Here is a 15,770-nt window from a genome sequence, read left to right as displayed (position 1 = left end):
TAGGAAAGGCGCACCTTGACAGACTTTTATTGGCAGAACACATATAAGACGCCAAAAATCTGCTACGGAGACTGCCTAAACCATCCTTGTCCGGTCTCTTCCGGAATATTGCAGTGCGGCATGACGTCCTTTCCAGATGGGATTGGCGGAGAACATCTAAGAATTTGAAAGAAAGACAGGATATCGCAAAGTAAGGGAGACAGCGTCATGGATATGATACGCCATTTGTAGTGTCAAGAATTAAAACAAAGAAGCGGTGCGCTACTAGACATTCGCGTGAGAATTGCCCGTCACGCCAAGCTATTTGCTTTTATTGTAATAAAAAAGTACATGTTCAGAGTGTTTGCAGAAAAAGCTCTGATCGGAAGCTCAATACCATTCCAGGCCCTTTGCTTCGCACTGGATTCGGAATCGAACCAAGGATACTCAGGCTCGCGAAACTTCGCCCATGGAAATTCATATAGTTCATTCCACTCTGCCCAGTGCCACTCTCTCTAACAGTGACTGTGTTCATTCCACAAATAGTGTGCGTCGACATCGCCGGAGCTCCCGTCAAGTCGCAAGTGATTTTGTACCAGTGTCAGTTCACGTTGCACGAGACAGTCGCTCTTGTCGTCAGCGGGACAATAAACTTTTTGTGGACTTGGACATTAACGGCAAAGTGATACCATTCCAGCTCGGTACCGGGGCTGCAGTTTCACTGATCAATCAAGACGCTTACAAACTGCTGGGCATACCTCCGTTGCGTGCCGCAAATGTTAAGTTAACTAGCTATTCAGGTCAAGAGATCCCTGTGTTAGGACAGTGCAGCCTTCTTGCAACATACAAAGGACAAACAAAACTTGTGTCATTTTATGTCCTTCGTTCTTCTTCTGCAGTGAACTTGTTTGGTTTCGATTTATTTCAGTTGTTTAACTTGTCTATAGGAAATCAGGTCCTATCAGTGAACCAGACTGTGCCTTCAGACATTGTTTCTCGTCTATGTGAAGAATTTGCAGATTTTTTGCACCAGGCCTCGGTTGCGCTAAGAACTATAAAGCTCATTTGGAACTGAATGTAAACGCGCAACCGAAATTTTTCAGTGCGCGCAATGTTCCCCACGCATTACGTGATGAGGTCGCAAAAACATTACACGATTTGGAATCACAAGGTGTAATTGAACGTGTGCAGGCTTCCCTCTGGGCATCACCCTTAGTAATTTTGCCAAAACCTTCCGGAAAATTGCGACTTTGTGTGGACTTCAAGGCAACAGTGAATCCACAACTAGTGATTGCAACTTTTCCTTTGCCCCACCCGGAAGATCTTTTTGACAAACTGTGCCTGGGTAAATATTTTTCGAAGCTGGACCTCGCAGATGCGTACTTGCAAATACCGGTGGACGAAGAATCCCAGCCCGTTTTGGTGGTTAACACGCATCTTGGTTTGTATCGATTCAAACGACTGCCATTCGGGTGTGCATCCGCCCCTGCATTGTTTCAGCAATATCTACAAACTGTTTGTGCGTCGGTCCCTACTGCAGCAAACTATCTGGACGATATTGTGATCTCCGGAAAGACGGAAGAAGAACATTTAGCCAATCTCAGAACATTATTTCAGGTCTTGCGAAAAAATGGTCTTCGCTTGCGGAAGGACAAATGTGTGTTTTTTGCTCGTGATTTGCCATACCTGGGACATGTACTCAATGCCCAAGGCATACATCCCAGTCCCACGCACCTTCGTGCCATACAAGACTTGCCTTCGCCGCAGAATTTGAAGCAGCTACAGAGTTGGTGGGGAAAATAAATTACTATAACAGATATGTGCCACATGCCTCTTCCATTTCAGCTCCGCTTCATCGCTTACGCCGTAAAGGTGTTCCGTTCGTCTGGACGAAGGAATGCGAACGCGCCTTTCGCCAGTTGAAATCGGCGTTGCTTTCCAATACTTGCCTTACGCCATTCGATCCCCAGAAGCCCCTTTTGTTGATGGTGGATGCATCGGATTTCGGGATCGGTGCTGTGCTTGCGCACAAAGATGGATCGCACGATCGCCCTATTGCCTTTGCGTCCACATTGCTCTCGTCTGCGCAAAGAAATTATTCACAGATCGAGAAAGAAGCATTGGTTCCCGTATTTGGTGTTACAAAGTTACATGATTTCTTGTATGGTCGTCACTTTACCATAATCACAGACCACAAACCTTTGACATCGTTTTTTCATCCGACCAAGCCTGTACCTCCACGTACAGCGCAGAAATTCATTCGCTGGTCTATTTTCCTCTCGCAGTACCGCTACGATATCTTGTATTGGTCCACTGCTAAGCACGGAAACGCCGATGCGTTGTCCCGCTTGCATGTTGCTGAGGATAGGACATTCGATTCCTCCGAACTTGCTTGCATGTTCATTGATGCGGAAACCGATGACGTGGTCGAATCGTTTCCGATTGATTTTCGTCGTGTAGCTACAGCCACAGCTGCCGACCCTGTCCTTGCTACCGTTCTGCGTTTTGTTGCTACGGAATGGCCCTTGTCAAAGTCACGGATCGGGGACCCGTTGGTTCGCCGATTTTTTGCTCACAAGAAGAGACTTTTTGTTCGACGTGGTGTTTTGCTGTTGCGTTCTGATAATGATCAGTCCAGGGTCGTGGTCCCACGTTCGTTACAGTCCTCTGTCTTACAGCTTCTCCACCAAGGACATTGGGGTTAGTGAGAACGAAACAACTTGCTCGTCAGCACTGTACTTGGTTCGGTATCGATGCCGCGATTACGAATATGTGCTCTTCTTGCATGGTGTGTGCCGAACAACAATCAGCACCACCGCGGAAATTCTTTACATGGCCAAAAGCCACTTCCCCTTGGCAACGCTTACACATCGATTTTGCTGGTCCATTCTGCAATGCTCGATGGTTGGTTTTGGTAGATTCATTCAGTAATTTTCGTTTTGTTGTCTGGATGTCTTCCAAGACGTCATCTGCCACCATCCAAGCGTTATCTGCTATATTTTGCATTGAAGGTCTTCCACAGACTATTGTTTGCGACAATGGCCCACAATTCATGTCCGCAGAATTTCAATCATTCTGCAAGGCCACTGGTATTCAACATCTGACGTCCGAGCCGTTTTCGCCACAGTCAAACGGTGCCGCTGAACGATTGGTCAGGACTTTCAACTCACAGATGTTGAAGTTGAAAGAGTCGCATTCTCGGGAGGACGCGTTATTGCTCTTTTTGTTCTCGTATCGCTCTCAGCCCCGAGATGGTCGCTCGCCGGCTGAGTTTCTCCACGGTCGCCCTCATCGAACCTTGATGTCTTTGCTACATCCGCCGCATCAGGTTCCTGTGCAGCGGCAGACACCTGCTTTTGTCCCAGACGACGTTGTCTACTACCGCCACTACCGAGGTTCACGGCGTTGGTTCGAAGGGCGCATTCTCCGCTGCCTCGGACGCTCTATGTATCTGGTTTTGGGGGCCTCTGGTGAGGTGCGCCGGCATCTCAACCAGCTGCGCCTCTGTCGTCGCACGGGATCTGCCGCTCGCCGTCTGCTTTCAGCGACGGTGCCGTTCGGTCAGCGCCCTGGGGACCCATCTACTGGCTCGCCTCAGCCCCAGGTGTTACCGACGCTGCCTTCCATTTTGCCCCATGGCGACGCGCCGCCGCCACCGCCGCCGCCACCTGTTCTCCCGCCGGCGACGCCCGCGGTGGACGCGTCGCTGCAGCCCCCGGGCGCCTCCGTGGGTCACGCGCCGCCGATCGCTTCCCGTTACCAGTTGTCCTCCGACATGGAACTCTTGCCCTCTCCGGACCATATGTCGTCTTCGCCCGTCGGGTGCCCCGGCCCGATGGAGGTCGACCCTTCGGCCCCTCCTGTCTCTCTGCGGGCGCATATACACCTCTTGTTGGCGTGCACCCTGGAGCAGGTTTTCAGGCGTTTCCTAGCTCCCCGCGGTCCCAATGGCAGGGTGCGGGTGGCACAGCCTCGCCTGTTGTTAGGCCCCCCACCTCGTCGCATACGTCAACATGGGGTCCTCCCCACGGCGGGCGGAAGCCTTATACCCCAACCGTACGCCGATTTGCGGGGGAGGAATGTGGTGTCACCGCCAGACACCACACTTGCTAGGTGGTAGCCTTTAAATCGGCCGCGGTCCGGTAGTATACGTCGGCCCGGCGTGTCGCCACTATCAGTGATTGCAGACCGAGCGCCGCCACACGGCAGGTCTAGAGAGACTTCCTAGCACTCGCCCCAGTTACAACTTTGCTAGCGATGGTTCACTGACAAAATACGCTCTCATTTGCCGAGACGATAGTTTAGCGTAGCCTTCAGCTACGTCATTTGCTACGACCTAGCAAGGCGCCAAATTCGGTTACTATTGATATTGTGAATCATGTACCGTCAAGAGCGACATTCATCATTAATGGATTAAAGTTAAGTATTCCACCAGCTACGTCCGTTTTCCTAAATTCTAATTTCCTTGTCCTGTTCCAGACCTCACGCCAGCCTGCGTGAGCTAAAACGCGTGCATTTCGGCCTCCTCTAGTAACACGGTGTTGGCTCTCCTGCCAACCACAACAATCTTAACGCCCTCTCGCACACTGAACGATCGCGTGACGAAACGTGCGGTATTCTCTATCTCTTCTGTTAACTCCTCTTGTTAGAGGTCCCAAACTGATGGGCAACAGTTAGCCGAAAAAGTGTTTTGCAAGCCGCTGCTTTCATGGATGAATTACATTTCCTTAAGACTCATCAATCAATCTTATTTTATCATTTCCTTTACCTGCCACTCGTTTTTTGTGACCGTTCCATTTTAAATTGCTCCTAACGCATACTTCCAGGTATTCAATAGCTCTGATTGATTGCCGCAGTTGTTCTGAAATCATGTAATCATGCAATAAGTCTTTCTGCCAGTTTATCCACAATACGTTACATTTATTTACGTTGACAATCAACTGCGAATCCCTACACAAGCGTCTTTCCTTTCTTCCTGTATTGCAATACAGTTTTATACTCCATAGTTAACAGCATCCTCAGTGCAAATTTTGCTGTGAGTAACAATATGTGCCAATAATTTTACTTCCTTCCTTTTTACCTTTTATTTTACAGGAATGCAAAGCCGCTTTTTACTCTTTTGGCGCTTTAACCCGAGGTCAGAAATATATTACATAAAATTTTTAAAAAATTATATTTTATCCATATGATACATGCTCGATTAACTCGTATGTATTCTGTCAGCAACTAAAGCTTTTTCGTTTATAGTCTTCTTCAGTACTCATTTTAGTTCCTTCATTCGTATCTACATCTACATCTACATACAGTCTCCGTAACCCACGATACGGTGCATGACGGAGGGTACCTTGTGTCACAGCTAGTCATTCCATTTTCTCTTCCACTCCTAAATCGAGTGAGAGAAAAACGACTATCTATATTAATATTTTCAACATTGGCGCTATCACAACTGTGTAAATATTGATTTTAACTAACAACAGTAATGTTTACCTAGATTTACCTAGGTTTCAGTTGGGATCACCCAACCTTCTTCAGAATAAAAGGAACTACGATTTGTCCATAAAGGACAACGTCAAAAACTGAAAACTATAATATTGTAATACATCGTCATATTGCAATAACTTATCTGGGAAACAGCCTCAGGCCAACTTCGCGAACGCAGTACGGCAGCAACGGATGTTGTACTGGAACTGGCTATAGCACGCGCGATAGTGTGTCATGCGTACTTGTTAACATTGGTACCAACATGTAACCCTAAACTTAAAATTTTTTGAAGAACCAGGTGCGCCTAGAGAAAATTGACGTATACGTTATCCTGTGAGGAACAAAAATGTTTTAATTTTTGACTATCTATATGTTTCTCGGGGCTGTGATACGTCTTATTGTGCTTTCAGGGTCCTTACGCGAAATGTGGGTTCGTGATAATAGGATCGTTCTGCAGTCTGTCTCTGTCGCGAATATCGCTTCCCACGCGCCAATTAGAAGTGGAACAGGAAAGGGGGATGAGAAGTACACTCCACCACACATCACGAGGTGGCTTACGAAATATTGATGTGTAACTAGAAGTTACTCCAGAATAGAACGTCTTCTTGCCACGAGGGATTCCCATTTGAGTTGACGAAGCATTTCCGTAACACCCTGATGAGCCAAAACGTTATGAGAACTGCACACCACAGCATTGGATGCCGCCTGTTGGCACTGCGGGCACGTGACGTGGTAACAAAAGTATCTAAGCGGAGCAGATACGGACGGGGGATCACCCTAGCGAAGATATGGGCTGCTAATGGGGAAATCCGTTGAGATAAGCGACTTTCACAAAGGTCAGATTATTATTATTGCGCAAGCCTGTGAACGGGCATCTCGAAAACGGTGAAGCTGGTCGAACGTTCACGTACTACTGTCGTGGGCTGCTACGGAAAGAGGTAGAAGGACAGTGAAAGTACCACTAGGTGCTAAATGGTTGGACGCCCACGACTCTTCGCAGACGCAGATGCTTATTTGCTCTGTAATGTAGGATAGATGGTGATCTGAGGCACCTCTGCCGAAAGAGTACAATGCTGATGAACACACAAGTTATTCGGAGCACACTATTCATTGTACATTGTTGAACATGGATTTCCGCAGGAGACCGTCCCTACGTGTTCACATGTTGGTCCAATGACATCATCAATTACGACTGCCATGAAACGGGAGCATCGGGATTCGATTGACGATCATTGGAAAAGTGTCGGCTCTTCGGTCAATCACATTTTTGCTACATTAAGTCGATGGTCGTCTCGGCAAACGCCATCATCGACGTGAACGGCGGCTCGAAACGTGCAGGGGGCCGCGGAAGCAGGCTGCTGGGAGCAGTATTATGCTATAGGAGATATTCTCCTGTACATTCATGGGACCGGCGGTGGTTATCGAAGACACGCTCATAGTTGCGAACCACCGGCATCCCTTCATGCTTGATGTCTTCCCCGACAACGATGTCATCTTCCAGCAATATAACTGTCCGTGTCTCGGAGCCAAAACCGTGCTATAGTTGTTTTACGAGCATTAGAGTGAACTCAGGTTCGTTTCTCAGGCCACCAAATTCGGCTGATATAAATCTTATGGAAGCCAGCTGGATCGCTCCCGGACGCCATCTCTGCATACGCAAATCAATGGCCCGTTATTTACGCGACTTATATGACCTGTGCGTAGACATCGAATGCCACATACCTCCACGAACCTACCAACAAACTGTCGGATCCCTAATATGCAGTACCACTGATGTATTTCTTTCCAAAGACGAACATACAAGCTATTAAGCAGGTCGTCATATTGTCTTGGCTCATCAGAGTACTCCCGTATTCATCAAACATATCCGGAAACAAATCCTGCACCACGCCTGTGCATTGCTCCGGTGTCTTCATTTAATCCGCTCTGGTGAGGATCCGAAACACTCGAGCAGTAATCAAGAATGCGTTGGACAAGTGTTACGTTCATCGTCTCATTTGGAGATGAGCTATCCTTTCCTAGAATTCTCCCAATAAACCGAAATGAAACGCCCATCTTCCCGACCACTTACCTTATGTGCTCGTCCGTTCCATGACGCTTTGCAACATTACGCCTAGATATTTAATCGACGTGACTGTGTCGAGCAGCACACCACTAACACAGTATTCGAATATTATCAGATTGTTTCTACCACTAATTTGCATTAATTTGCATTTTTTCACATTTAAAACAAGCCGACATATATCTCACTTAAAGACGAGAGTATCCCGTAAATAATCAACATCTTCAACAAACAGTCGCAGATTGCTGCTCGCTCTATCAGCAAATTCGTTTATTTGTACATACAACAAAACCGGTGTCATCTCACTTTCCTGGGGACTGCTAACGATACCTTAGTCTGCGATGAACAATCGCCACCCAGGACAACGTAGTGACTTATGTTATTTCATAGATACCTCTCTGTATATCGCTCGATAAAAAAGCAAGCCGCCGAGTTTCGCAGTGTCGATTGTTTCTAAAGTAGTGTTAATTTGTGAATATAACCTTTTCTCCTTCAAGGAAATTTATTATATTGGACTAAGAATATCCTCAAGAATTGTGCAACAAATATCTCTAGACGTTTCTCCTATTTGCTGTTGATCGTTTTCCTATCGACATTATGTGTCACTGACTCCAAATGTACTCGCTCTTTCAAATGGTTCAAATGGCTCTGAGCACTATGGGACTTAACATCTGAGGTCATCAGTCCCCTAGAACTTAGAACTACGTAAACGTAACTAACCTAAGGACATCACAAACATCCATGCCCGAGGCAGGATTCGAACCTGCGACCGTAGCAGTTGCGCGGTTCCGGACTGAAGCGCCTAAAACCGCTTGGCCACCATGCATTTTCAGACATAAGTTCACAGGACCTTTTTTGTTCTCATCGATCAATGCCCATAGTTTCTACACGGTAGAAAAAATCATCCTGTATACCCGCAACGGAGTCGCGCTGGGTTGCACATAGGTTGCAGTAACGCCCGCAAATGGAAACTTTTGGATCGCCCCTTATACTAAGCGCCACCGCGGCCGGCCTACAACCTCGATCTCACATCTTGCGGCCTTCACGTTTTTGGCCCAATGAAGGATGCACTCCGCGGGAAGCAGTATGTGGATGACGTAAAGGTTATTGATGCAGCAACACGTTAGCTCCTGCGTCGACCGATAGAGTACTGCAATGAAGGAATACAGGCCCTTCCAGTATGTTGGCGTAAGGCCATCGCATTGGATGGGGATTATGTTAAAATACGGTTTTTGTAGCTATAGGAGTGGGGAATAATATAGTGTACTGGAATCCCGAATAAAACAGACCTCCTTTCAGAAAAGAAATTGTTGCTTTACTTATTGAATGCCCCTCGTAATAGCCTTTTTTTCCCTATTGCATTATTTTTTGTATAGGCGCTCTGAACAGTAACTTAGGAGCTTCCCTCCGAAGTCGATCTGAGATTCACGGATCCGAGCGCCACCAGGTTTTATTGCACATTTGTCCTGCATTTGTCAGACGAGATGCGGAACGATTGTAACCAACTGTCATTCTATTTACCTGGATACTGATTGCACCGACACGATTTCTATGATCTCCGTGAGCGGAACGCATTTCCGGAGGAGAAATGATCCCGCGTTACGATCCATCGCATTTCTCACACAGCGACACGGACGTAACGACATAATTTCGCCGTTCGATGCTGAAGACCTCTCACCGTAAAAGACAAGTTTTATTAGCGTCGACATTCCGGAAGTCCGACGAGGAAAAGGGCGCGATAAAAGGGCGGCGCGCAGGGCTGCAGCGTCAGCGGGGGCTCCCTTGTTTATCATCGCCCGTCCGTCTGCAGCCGCGCTGGCCGGGTAATGAAGACAAACAGTAAACAGCGCAGCACGAGCAGGGAGCGGCTGGAGTGGGGGCGGGAAGCTGCGATTTGTTCCCGCTCCGGCACACAGATTGGCCGTTATGCGACTTGGTTTATTTCGATTGCTGGCCATTCCTGAGCTTCGCAGAGATTCCGCTGCTGGCGGACATCCATCGACGAGAATTGCTCCTTTCGCACGGCGGGTCACGTTAAAAAAGAGAGAGGGAAAGGGTTAGGGGGAGGGGGGAAGGGAGGGAGAGAGAGAGAGAGAGAGAGAGAGAGATACGGGTGGGGAATAGGATGGGGAAGGGAGACGCAAAGTCGAAGCGGGCTGTACTGAAAACAGACGGATGCGTTTTGCCTGACGAATCTCCCGTTTGATTTGTATCGCACTGGCGCAACGGGAGCTACCGTTCGGATATGTACCTGTATAAACACAGCAGAGAAAAACAGTTGTGCAACGGTATTGCGCATGATCATTCGTCACTCCAAAGTGAAGCTGAAGCTCCGAATACATTGTCCCGGATTTCATTTTTTTTTTTTTCTTTTTCATGTCGTTCAGTTTCCGCAATTTCTGCTAGCCGAGTCGATGGCTAAAAAATAATCAGTGTGCTTCAAATATGTATCACACCAATACACAGAGTGACAGCCTGTAATAATGTATCAGCTGAATGTGATTTCGCGGCGAAAACGAAACTTCCCTTTTTGGTATGCTCTGCTTTTTCAGTATAGTAATGGCTTTGTAATTTGCATTTCGTTTTGAAAGCCGAAAACACAAATTCAGGTGCTCATGACGATGGGATTTCTACAAAAGGGAGAAGTTATTATACTCATCTGTCACATGCACCTGATACCTCTACATACTTGACAACCATAAAAATATTGAGAAGAAGAAGAAAAGGCACATTACAGCCTGGTAAACCATGGCCATTCCCTATGTGATTTCTGTATTATATGCGCGCTGGCACTGAATGCATCTTACAGCGGAAACTGTAAAAATGAGTGGACAGTGTGAATGGAACGGACGTGGGTATAGAGGGTGAACCGCAACGCCACCTGCAAACGTTCGTAGTTTGTTCAGAGATATTTTTGTTCAACGGACCCGTGGCATCCGGTGGGTCGTTACGGAGTGATAACGTAATTATGATTTCAGTTACCTTTGTTTCTGTGAAAATATTTTCACAAAATGAAAATCCCTGTAACACACAATGATCAAAACATACAACACAAAAAACAGAGTAATGCGACAACTCTGAGATCCAAAAGTACTGTGACGCAGTTGGCATAGCTTCACGAACAGTTCAGCATAGCGTTATCTCTCCCTCCTCTCTCTCTCTCTCTCTCTCTCTCTCTCTCTCTCTGTCTTTCTCTTTGTCATATACAGGTGATTTTGCTAAATGGTGACAGACTGACGGGAACGATCCCTGACGGGTAACGGAGCTAAAAAGATCGAATGGAGATATCGCCGGAAAAGCGTTCCGAGGCACGTAGACCCACTTGAATGTGGAGATATAAGAGATTTAACTGTAGGGGTTTGAATGGTTGAAAGCGCATACACTGATATCCAAAATTAAAGCAACAAACTGAACTTTTGCAATGGTGTGCTTATTTTGCCAAAAAACAGTATAAATAGGGGATAATGAAAAAAATAAAGAACGTAAATAACTGCAACGTCCATAACGGCAGACAAAATGTTCTTCGTTTATTCCAACTTAACGAATTTGCACACATATTTCGACAACTGGTTAATGCGCTCGGTATGGGGTGTGACCATTTCTGACAGCAATACAGGCCAGACAGCGACGGGACAAGCTGCGAATAACATCATCACCCTCATTTTGAGGCGATAAACCTCATTCTTCTTGCAGAGCTGCTTTCAGTCTCGTAGAGTGGTTGGTGTATACTGACGTGATGCAACCCGTCTCCCTAGTGGATGCCAGACATGCTCTATCGGTTTCAAAACGGGAGAGTGAGCAGGCCATGCCATGTGTACAATATCTTCTGTTTGCAAGAAAACATCAAGCACCTGTGTTCTATGAGGTCGAGCATTATCGTCTATCAGTACGAAGTCTGGGTCCACAGCAGCTCGTAAAAAGCGCACATCAGATCCCAAGGTCTCATCAAGATACCTGACAGCAGTTAAACCCTGCCGATACCCTGTACAATTTCATGAAGTGGCGTCCGAATGATCAGCGCAATACCTGCTCACACCCTCAGGGATCTTCCTCGATATCGGTCTCCTTGGGTCCCGAAATCGTGTTCCACATTCCCTCCAGATGCAAATCCATCGAGAATCACTTTTCAGAGAAAATCGGGACTTATCTGTGAAATAAATATTGGCCCACTGTTCGACCATGCAGGTGGCATGTTGAAGACTCCGCTCTAGACACTCCCTTCTCCGAAGACGCGTTAGAGGTACACATACAGCTCGTATCTGACAATAAAGAGCGCTCTGGCGAAGCCCTCAGTAGACCATTTGCCTCGATACAACACGTCCAATGGGCGCTTCGAGGTCAGATGCTAGTTGCCGTGCAGTACAGCCAAATAACGGTCCTCTCTTTCTGATGTCACACGTGGTTGACACTGGCCTGGTCTTCGGGTCCGCAGCTCGTGGTCGTGCGGTAGCGTTCTCGCTTCCCACGCCCGGGTTCCCGGGTTCGATTCCCGGTGGGGTCAGGGATTTTCTCTGCCTCGTGGTAACTGGGTGTTGTGTGCTGTCCTTAGGTTAGTTAGGTTTAAGTAGTTCTAAGTTCTAGGGGACTGATGACCATAGATGTTAAGTCCCATAGTGCTCAGAACCATTTGAATCATTTTTTTTTCCTTCGGGATACAGATTCGTTCTCTAGAAACTGTCGCCACATCCGAGAATCAACAGAATGATTCATATTAAGCCATGGGGCCACATCCGTTTGCGACTGTCCTGCTTCAATTCTTCCTATGGCCCTCCACCGCAGAGAGTCTGGTAGGCGTCTTCTCTGTGCCATACTGCACTGTCTGAGACTGTGCGCAGCGATTCTGGATGTGGGACTAATCGGAAACAGCACCCCACTTGATAACTGCCAGGACGTCATAGGTGACACGGTTGCCCGTTGATCGGAATGCCATCTCCCGTGCCGAACACGATCGTACGGACACCTGTTGACAGTTTCTAGAATTATATTGTTAATTAGACAAAAAACGGGGAAATGGCGGTTTGTTGCTTTAATTTTAGACTCCAAGCAAGTGGAAATGGTCTGCCTGTACTAATGTTTTAGCTCCATACTCAACAGGGCATGCGTGGTGATTATGCTGCAGGGTCGCAGCAGAGCCAGGTTCGTAGGTAATAAGGTTTGCACGTTTTGGTAAGTTACACGGATAGTGGCAGTTGTCCTGAACATCGTTACTGCCCTATTGAGTGTAGAGCTAAAACACTAGTACAGACAGGACACTCAGAATTTCCATATGACTTGTATGTTCTCATGTGTGCTATTTATACTGTCAAAGACACTTTAAAGTAGGTTTACCTCCTTGAAAAGCATTTCCGGTCATATGTCCACATGGCGTTTCCTGCTTCTTTCCTCTCAGTAGCTTTTCATTTAGCAAAATCACACCGTACAACATCAGATCCCTGGAATTGTCTGTCTGAAGCCTTCTCAAAACTGAAGTGAACAGCAGACCCATAGAGGAAACGGAGCTGAGAATTTTGCAGGCATATCAAGATTTAATAGTTGATTCCGAAGTGTTTGAAAGATATCAGAGATTATCGCACAGACGAGTGCAGTAATAAATTCAAATACGGGGAGACAATACATGGAACAGTCCCTTCAATAGGTACGGGTATACCGTAAACGTAAACGCCACTCACGGGTTACGTCCTACATTTGTTCCGATTGCTGGCTTCAAGATAGTATGAGGAGCGGTCTCTGATCGCGGGACTTGTGATCAGCACGTCATACACCTCTCCACCCATTATTTCCCAGTTTATGAACCCTGATGATGTTGCTGCTTTTTTATTCAAGGAGACTCTCCTTTGGTCTCACGAGGATGAGTGGACTATATTCCAGACTACCTCGGTCCATCCGCATGGAAGATAGCAACGTAAACCATTCAGCTACTGAGGCAGTTACGAGTGTACAGTGATTTGTAAGATGTAGCATACTTTCACAAAATACTTCCAGGCACTTAAATCTATACCCGATGTTAGCAAACTTTGTAAGGTGTCAGGAAAATCCAACACCTTCCATGAAAACCCTGACATGCTAAGCAAATCCAGTAGTATGTCACATAGCTCCGAATAAATCGTGGCATTAAATTAACCAAAGTAATACGAGTAACGAGTGTGCAAATGGAATACCACAGACTAACACAAGAATGGCTAAATGCATGTCATACCTTCCCACCGTGAGACAGACGCAGTTCCGAGGGGAGAAACGAGAACAGAAGCCGAGAGCAGAACCGTGTTAAGCTGGAAGGCCCTACGATAAGGGACGGACACCCACGTCGCCAGCTAACCACCAGGACCACCCCCCCAGCCCATGTTAAAAGCTAGAGCACTCCAGAAGAACAGTATAGATCTTACAATAACACTGAAAGGGCCACACCAGACGCAAGTTTTAGCGTGAGACTTTTTCGCGTCTCTGTTACGTTGCAAACTTTAAAATCATTGCCCCACCACGAAAAGTATAACGTTTCTCATTGGATAGACAGAATTTTTGTAGGTGGAGCTTAAGGTTAACATTGAGACCCTGATTGGTCAGATGAAAACACAGCCAGATAGTTTTTTTTTTAAACCAACTTCGGTAAACTGTAGTAAGGAGAAGTTAGAAAGGAGTTGCTTCCGAGACGGCGAGACGCTGACGCCGCCCTGACGCTGCCTAAACACCGACAAGGTAATGAACGCACGCGATGCCGCATTTTGAGCGCATAAGGCTTCACACAGAACTGCAGAAGTTTCTTCTGTTACATCCCCTTTTTACGTAATACTAGTGTCGATCGTCAATTGAAGCTCATAGTATTCACATTTGCTACGTGAGTTAAAATCTGAAACGCGATGATTTTTCTGTTATATAATTATTGAGAAGCCACATCAGCCACTGTAATTTACGACAAGTTAGATAAGTAATTAAAGATAATTGAGGGTCACTGTAGACCATATTGATAGTTTTCTCTTTTGCGAAACTTAATTTAAACCTAGATTATAGATGTGATATGGCATAGGTCATCCTTCGATCCATTGTAGAACTTGGAAACACATTCAGGCAATATTCGTTCACATTTTTGTTGAACACAGTTGGTTTTTATCGTCCTGTATTAAAACATTTCCTTTTATCAATAGTGCAATTTATAAACAATGTTTTGTGAGTAGAATAAAATTTCCAATAGTAAACTTAACTGCTTTTTCCACGTTATTATACCAGCTAACTAAAAATAGGAAAGCCTTGAACCCCTTCCACTACATTTAGTTTGTATTAAGATTCTTTTACAGGGAGTGCAGTGGAAAAATGGTTCAAATGGCTCTGAGCACTATGGGACTTAACTGCTGCGGTCATCAGTCCCCTAGAACTTAGAACTACTTAAACCTAACTAACCTAAGGACGTCACATACATCAATGCCCAAGGCAGGATTCGAACCTGCGACCGTAGCGGTCACGCGGTTCCAGACTGTAGCGCCTAGAACCGCACGGCCACAACGGCCGGCAAAACGAGTGCAGTGGAGCTGACGCTGAAATTATTAAGTATTTGGTTATATCATCACTAGTCTCACTGAACTCTTCTGAACTCTACATATCATGTGTGGTCTGGCGTCTCCTTACCAGCAACAGGTCCCAGGTTCAAACTAGTCAATTCCCTAAAAAACACACTCAGAGCGTCGTTGCGCGAAAGTGGTAGGGAGACACGACATAGAACAACAGACACCACGCAGAATATTAGAACTTCTCTTCTTCATAAACACTTTCCTTGGCATTCCCAGTCTACATTTTGTATCCTCTCTACTTCGACCATCATCTGTTATTTTGCTCCCCAAATAGCAAAACTCTTTACTGCTTTAAGTGTCTCATTTCTTAACCTAATTCCCTCAGCATCACCTGCTTTACTTCGACTAAATTCCATTATCCTCGTTTTGCTTTTGTTGATGTTCATCTTATATTCTCATTTCAAGTCACTGTCCATTCCGTTCAACTGCTCTTCCTAGTCCTTTGCTGTCTGTGATAGAATTACAATGTCATCGGCGAACCTCAAAGTTTTTATTTCTTCTCCGTGGATTTTAATACCTACTTCGAATTTTTCTTTTGTTTCCTTTACTGCTTTCTCAATATACAGATCGAATAACATCGGGGAGAGGCTACAACCCTGTCTCACTCCCTTCCCAACCACTGCTTCCCTTTCATGCCCCTCGACTCTTATAACTGCCATCTGCTTTCTGTACAAATTGTAAATAGCCTT

The sequence above is a fragment of the Schistocerca cancellata genome, chromosome 3 (genome assembly GCF_023864275.1).
Source record: "Schistocerca cancellata isolate TAMUIC-IGC-003103 chromosome 3, iqSchCanc2.1, whole genome shotgun sequence".
In the NCBI taxonomy this organism is placed as follows: Eukaryota; Metazoa; Arthropoda; class Insecta; order Orthoptera; family Acrididae; genus Schistocerca; species Schistocerca cancellata.
Note: the sequence above shows the minus strand (reverse complement) of the source record.